At 41.2% G+C, this 7,782-nt stretch overlaps 1 pseudogene; it reads right to left on the minus strand.

Annotated features, from left to right (window-relative positions):
* Positions 1-433: 433 nt before the first annotated feature.
* Positions 434-4,993, minus strand: LOC126936531 (NXPE family member 2-like; annotated as a pseudogene).
* Positions 4,994-7,782: the final 2,789 nt, after the last annotated feature.

Genomic DNA, 7,782 nt, shown 5'->3' on the forward strand with positions numbered 1-7,782 from the left:
CCCTTCAAAAGAACAACAAGGGGAGTGCCCACGATGGCCGAATAGGAACAGCTCTAACCTCCAGCTCCCAGCTTGAGCAACACAAAAGACAGGTGATTTCTGCATTTTTAACTGAGGTACCGGGTTCATCTCACTGGGGCGTGTTGGACAGTTGGTGCTGGTTCGCGGGTGCAGCCTGACCAGCGAGAGCTGAAGCAGGGCGAGGCATCGCCTCACCTGGGAAGTGCAAGGGGGAAAGGGAATTCCTTTTCCTAGCCAAAGGAAATTGAGACACACAACACCTGGAAAATTGGGTAACTCCCACCCTAATACTGTGCTTTACCAAGGGTCTTAGCAAAGGGCACACCAGGAGATTATATCCCACAGCTGGCCCAGAGGCTCCCACGCCCACGGAGCCTCCCTCATTGCTAGCACAGCAGTCTGAGATCTAACTGCAAGGTGGCAGCGAGGCTGGGGAAGGGGCACCCCTCATGGCTTACATAGGTAAACAAAGCCACTGGGAACCTGGAATTGGGTGAAGCCCACCACAGCACAAGGAAGCCTGCCTGCCTCTGTAGACCCCACCTCTGGGGACAGGGCATAGCTAAACAAAAAGCAGCAGAAACCTCGGCAGAGGTAAATGTCCCTGTCTGACAGCTTTGAAGAGAGCAGTGGATCTCCCAGCATGGAGGTTGAGATCTGAGAAAGGACAGACTGCCTGCTCAAGTGGGTCCCTGACCTCTGAGTAGCAGTAGAAGGCTTCTTGGGTATGCAGGTACTGGCACAATCCAGCATTTGAGTTTGAAACGAGAGTGCAATCAGTATTGACCTGAGAGGTGCCCCTGGAAAACTGGCCTGTGAAGATGATCCTGTCACAGTCTTGGTGTCTCGTCCTCCAGAAAGCCAATGCTTCTTCACGGGGGTGGGTGAGCAGCAGAGACAGGGGTATCCGGCCCCCGCAGAACAAAGTGAAGCTGACCAGTTAGGTGCCATTGTTGAAGTTGATCACCTTTCCTGAAGCACCTGCCATCAGCACTGGGGAGGACATCCTGGCCCTCAGGAAATCCCTGCCGTATTGCTTCCTATGTCCCACCAAGTGGTCTGTCACCTCCAGCAGGATGTCCAGCTGGTCCCCCCTGTGGTGTGTGTCTCGAGGGTTGAGGATGGTGGCTGTGCTGTGTGCAGCACTGGTGGTGGTGTTCATGTGGGTGAAAGGTCTGGGTGGGCTCAGCTGGTCTAGTTTCTCCATGATTTCCTTTATTCTCAGCTTAGCCTCTGCTGCTGAAACTTCTGGACACAGTGGTGCTTCATGGCAGGAGAGAATATTAGGAAGGTATCCCTGTGATGAAGAAAGATAGGCATCTCTTGTCCTCACCAAAACTGAAATGGCAAAGAATGTGACTTATTATGTGTATGCAGCTGAACCTGTCCTTATTTCATTAACCTTAATAATGCATTTATATCTTTATTCATATATAACTACTGAAGTGTTCAATCTAGAAATTGGCCATAATTAAAATGCTGAAAGTTTTGAGTAAATCACATGAGTCAGTTGTTCCATTTGTACTTTAACCACTTATTCCATAGGATGTTAAAAATCCATTTAAAAAACCCATTGAACCTAAAAATATATGGCTAAGAAAAAATTATTTGATTAAAAAATGATTACAATAGCAAATTGAAGGAAGTAATTATTAAGAAATATTGAGGTATTTCTGAGTCTTAATAGAATGAAAGGAAAAGTCATAATGAAAAAATTAACATTTTCAACAGTGAAATGCAAAGACATTTTGTAAAAATTCGTTAAATTTTGAATGGGTATCATGTAAACATGGTACAAAATTCAAAAGACACAAAAAGGAATGAAGTGTGGAAATAAATTTCTATTTCATTCCTGTCTCCTGCCACATAGTTTTCCTCCCCAAATTCATCACTCTTATCTTCCTTATAAATACCTTTCTAGAGCCTATGTGTACATATGTATGTGTACATGCATATATCACTTATATTTTCTTTTTTCATAAAATGCATTGTTCTGTACCTTGCATTTTTGTGTAATGATGTATTTTTAATGTCTTTTCATTTCAGGACATATTGAACTCCCTCAGTCATCCATTAAGATGGATACACAGCATTTCACTGTATGGATTTTTTAAGCAGTCTCTCATTGCTGGACATATAGATTTTCTCAATCTTTTGCTATTACAGTATTGAAAGTATAATCTTGTATTTGCACCCTGGAAATGGAATAACTACATTGAAGTTTAAAAGCATGCCCTGTTCTGAAAAATAGGAAGGTTTGCGGTTTTGTTCTAGTGATTTTCTTTCTTTCTTTCTTTTCTGAGACAGGGCCACTCTAATGCCCAGGCTGGAGTGCAGTGGCGCAATCATGGCTCACAGCAGCCTCCATCTCCTGGGCTCAAGTGATCCTCCTGCCTTAGCTTCCCAGGTAGCTGGGACCATCAGCGTGCACCATCACACCCAGCTAATTTTTTGATATTTTGTAGGAATGAGGTCTCACTATGTTGCCCAGGCTGGCCTCAAACTCCTGGGCTGAAGTGATCCTTCCACCTCAGCCTCCCAAAGTGTTGGGATTACAGGCCTGAGCCACCATGCCCAGTCGTGATTTTCTTTACATAACATAAAAATTTATACGTATAATATATTTACGTAAAATACTTCATCTTTTCTTTATTCGGCAGTGTTTATTGACTCCCTAGCATAGACGGTGACTAAAATATTTATTTATGCTTCCCTGCTCCAATTTTTTCTCTCTATGACTATATTGTTGCTTATTTATCTTTGTGTTTACATCTATTTTCTTAAAAACAAGTTTTAATAAACTATGTCTATATTTATATATATCCTGTTAATATATTAAGTAGTATCTTTTAACACGAGGCTAAAAATGATAAGGAAGTATCTCCACTTGTCCTTCACCAACTTTTTTTATTTACAACATTTCTATATTGTCATAGTATATAATATTTACATTGTTTTCTCTTTATAATCTCCATAGTTTTGTTTTATTTTGTTCTTTGGTTAGTACTATAATTAAGTGGATTCAGTACTTGTCATTCTGTTTATAAGAGTCTTTATCATTTATCTCTTGTTTAGCTGAAGCTAGTCTTTTGTATTTTTTTTAAAGAAGAGCTTATGAGAACTATATCCCCTGAGTTTGTTGTAATAGTTGGATTTTTTAAAAAGTTGAATCTATAAATAACCTGGGACCTATTTGATATGTGGTATGGGGTGAGAATACAAATTAATTTGTAACCTCCAGTAATGTACAGGATCTAGACAAACAATTTTTGCTTATTACTTCTTTAACCTTCAGAAAGATGAAACTGTCCAAGAGACAAATTAAGAATTAATATATGCTTTCCTCTGCATATATTAATTGAAACTGAGAGGAAACTGAGACTTCAAACAGAAAAACATGTGTTCAGTGAATTTGAGGGTGTAGCAGAGAAAATAGTTCATATAATTAACTGTAGGGCCCTGGTTGGGAAGCAAAGGAAATTGGGACCAGAAGAGATCTGATAAGATGAAAGAAAAGGAAAGAAACAAGGAAACAGTGCCTGGCATTCGATCTATTTTTGTTTACTGAATCTGTGACTGAATTCAGAGTTTCTGGGAGGTGCAATGAGAATAAGCTTATAGGAAATAAAGAAGAGTAAGAGGCTGTGGTTAGAAAGTAAGTGTGAAAGGCAGTCTTTCTGAAGTAGAGCAGTTCAGGTGATAACAAGGTTCAAGGTGTGGCCCTTGAAGTGGGTTGTCAAAACACATTAGATTTGCAGGTACTGGTATTTCAAAAGAAAAATCACCATAAAGCTTCAATTTTGAATTGACTTAGAGGGGGCCTAATGGAAGAGTTCTGGGAAAAGATGAAGATTTAGCCAGATACCTGATCATTCAGTGAATTTGGGGCAAACAATCGATGCTATGAGGTTAGTCCTATCTTTTTTTTTTTTTTTTTTTTTTTTGAGAGGGAGTCTCGCTTTGTTACCCAGGCTGGAGTGCAGTGGCACGATCTCGGCTCACTGCAAGCTCCATCTCCCGGGTTCACGCCATTCTCCTGCCTCAGCCTCCAGAGTAGCTGGGCCTACGGGCACCTGCCACCACGCCCAGCTAATTTTTTGTGTTTTTAATAGAGACGGGGTTTTACCATGGTCTCGATCTCCTGACCTCATGATCTGCCCGCTCGGCCTCCCAAAGTGCTGGGATTATAGGCGTGAGCCATGGCGCCTGGCCGGTTAATCCTATCTTATGTTCCTTCTACAGATTAGGCAATTAAGCAAGAAGATGTTAAGTAGTTTGCCTATAGCCACACAATTAATAACTACCGGAGTCAAAATTCAAATCCAGGCTGTCTGTTGCTTAGCCTGTGATCTAACGTTTCTGCAGCCCTGCCTCCCAGTTGTGTTTGGTGTGGGGTGCGCTGTTGCTGTTAATTTTATTTGAATGCAATCCTAGGGTTGGTGGAGAGACTGAGGAGCACATAAAAGGTCCTGGACTCTGTCTTATACTAGGTGTAGTAGAGACATTCAGGCAAGGGTAGGACACTCAAGAGCCTGCTCAAGAGCAATTCAAAATTTAGTAGGAGTCACAAGTTAAGAGAAAACAGGTTTAACTCTATCCATCTTCCTTACCGTGGTCTCTCAGGTTAGAAAATCATAGATAAAGTGATGGATTATCAAATCTTTCCCAATTAAAAAACCTACCTGTCCATAGTTCATCACCAGACAATTTGATGGTATGTTTTTGGTCTGACCTGGGGTAGATTGAATTCTGAGACAGATATTATTCTGTAAGTGGAGAAAGTAAGCCTTATTATTGTTATTATTATTTTAAAACTTTTTTGGAATTCTGACAGTTGTAAAAATGATCTATATAATGAGCCTTAACAGAAGTGCCACATTATTTTACAAATCATCTTACCTGAAAATAAGAGCACACACACGGAGAGGACGTGGACACAAAGCCACATGAAAAGATGGTCCCTTTTGTACATGCTGTTCCTTCTGGAATGCTTTCCCACATTTCCCTCTGTGTTATTTTCTCTGTCCCTTCTCTTCCACCTCCCTGAGCCCTACTTCTTCTTCTAGTCTTGGCTTAGATATCACTTCCTCTGGGACAGTTTCCTCAAGCCCCCATCTCTGAGGTGGGTGACCCATGTGTTCACCCTGGTACCCTTCCATAGCAGGCATCATGCAGTATTCCAATAGCCTGTTACTTACTGGTATTCTCTCTCTACCATCGTTAATGAGGACGGGGACCACACCTGTCCTGTTCAGCGCTGTGTCCCCATCTCAAGGCCTACCATGTAAGAGTTGATGAGTAAATAACATGTTTATTGAATAAATGATTCTCAGACCAGAACCTTGTTCTTCCTTACAGCTGCTTCAATGTCTTCTCCATTGGGATCTTTCAGGTTCTCAGTATGTATCATTAGCATAATAAAAAAGGAGGGAACTCGAAGACAAGGCAATTAGTGGCTGTATGTAAATTTTTTGGAAGACCCAGGTTTCCTGCTTCTTAGATTATTGTCTCTTCCCCACACAATAATGTCAACTCCGTATCCCTCCTCCCTTACCCAGAAATCAGGAGGTGGAAAGAAGTTTCCATGATTATCCTCACTATAAACACAGCATTTCGGTCCTTTGTTCATAGATGATCATGGTGCTGCTCTGTTTTATTTTGATTCTTCCTTCCCTCAGTTCACAGAAGATTTATTTTTGATTAATTTCTGAAATGTGCTGTGTCCCTTTTTAATGTACATTACCATTTATCTTCTGTTTTATGTCATGTTCTAGATACACAGAGATATAGCATCACGTATTTGACAAATATTTATTGCTTGCTACTATGTGCTGGGCCCAGTGCTAAGGACTAAAGATGCATAAAATGGTTCCAAGCATGGAGCTAGGATCACAGCTGTGCATCTCCATGGAGGATGCTTCCTCCACTCTGGTGAGTTGGAGGAGAATAGAGAAACCAGAGGCTGGGGGTCAGGAAGTAAGGGGAGATGGAAGAGTGGTGGGAAGCTGACATCAAAGTGGCACACAGACCACTTAGGGGCCTTCATAAACCATGCCCTGATGGAGGCCCCAGCTGCACCCCTGATGGCTCTGCTCCCACAGCTTTGCATCTGCTAGTCCTCCTCTTTGTTGTAGCTGCACAAGTACCAGGGGGAGGCACATGCCATGGATTAAAGTGACCCTTAGGAATGCTGGGAGCAGGTTCACAAGGTAGATAGGTGCCTGGATGTCTTGGCCTCCTGTGAGGTTGGAGCAGGCTCTGTAGTGTGCGATGATGGAACCCAAGTGTTCCCACACGCTGGGTATAAATTTCGGGTTGAATGTGGCCCTCTGCTATTTGGTGCTTATCTTCACACCAGCACTCCTTTTTCCATACCAAGAGCTGCAAATAACACAATTCAGGCTTTGAGACCAGGAGCAGTGGCGAGAAACACTGTGCTCAGCAATATCTGCCTTGCCTCTCCGAGATCTGCTGAGAGGTACAGAAAACGTTAGGATTAGCTCAGCACATTCAGCCCCACAGCCACTGCACTGTGCTCTCGGTGTTATACCTTTAGGCTGTAAAACATGCCCAGATAGCCAAAGGGCCACATGGTATATTTCAATGAAGGAAAACCCTATCTTTAAAGAAGACGCTGCTAGCTACCAGCCTCAGGTGAAGACTGGAAAAATAAACCTTGACAAAAAGGGAATGTTTTTTACTCTATGTGAGGGCACCTTGTTTTAGTGAATGGGGTTCTTGTCTGCATGTCTGAAGATCTTTTGGATATATTTGGAAATTGAAATCTTTATTGTTGGAAATTGAATAGATGGAAGGAGAAATTGAGATTTGGGGAGACCATCACTTTGCTCTGAGGTGTCCTTTCCTCTGTGGTGACACCTCAGAGTGTCAAAAATCTTGACTGATCCAGTGAAGGGCTGTGAATTAACAGAAATGTTTTTGGGGAATAAAAAGGAAGCTTTTAACTCTGTGTTTGCAAATTTACTTACCTCAGCCCAGGAAGGTTAAATGTAAGTTAATTTACACTTATATTGGATACAAGGTGAGAGAACTGGAAATTCATGTCTTGAGTTTACTGTGAAGTTTTGAACATTTGCATATTCATGCTATAAAGAAGTATTTCTCTAGTTAATTTCATGCAAAGTGACAGCTTTTACAACCTGTTTAGCATATCAACAAACCACTTTTATTAGTAATGACATGAGTATTAATAACAGGGACAAGATTTCAGATTTCCTTTTCTTATAAAACCACAACCATTATTAAGAACCCCAAGAACAAAATCACAATGTCTAGGCATAATGTGACCAAGGTTGCCGACAGGGTGACAGAGTTGACCGCACAATCTTGAGAAACACAGCCACACACATTTTATGAGCCTTTTATATGACAGTTGTTAAATTTGGATAACCATTTTTCAAATTGTACATATTTTTCTAAAGATACTTTACAGAAAATGCTTTCTACCCAGTTTGATAAAAGGGTTCCTTCCATGAGCCCATTGAATTCATATTAATAAGAAAGTACATTTCAGCATCATATGCTGTCCTCTCATTGGTTCTTATCCCATTAACACTTATTCCTGGTTATAGATTCTGGAGCTTTCTAAAGAGATGGTAAAACCTCTTTCTAAAGAAATGGTAAATGTTTTAATAAAGTTCTCTTTGGGGGAAAAAGAAGCAAAACTTAGTCTCTTTCCTCAAGATGTTTACAAGCTATTAGAGATGACAGATACTTTTTAAAATACATGTTTTTGTTTCT

This window comes from Macaca thibetana, chromosome 14 (assembly GCF_024542745.1).
Source record: "Macaca thibetana thibetana isolate TM-01 chromosome 14, ASM2454274v1, whole genome shotgun sequence".
Taxonomy (NCBI): domain Eukaryota; kingdom Metazoa; phylum Chordata; class Mammalia; order Primates; family Cercopithecidae; genus Macaca; species Macaca thibetana.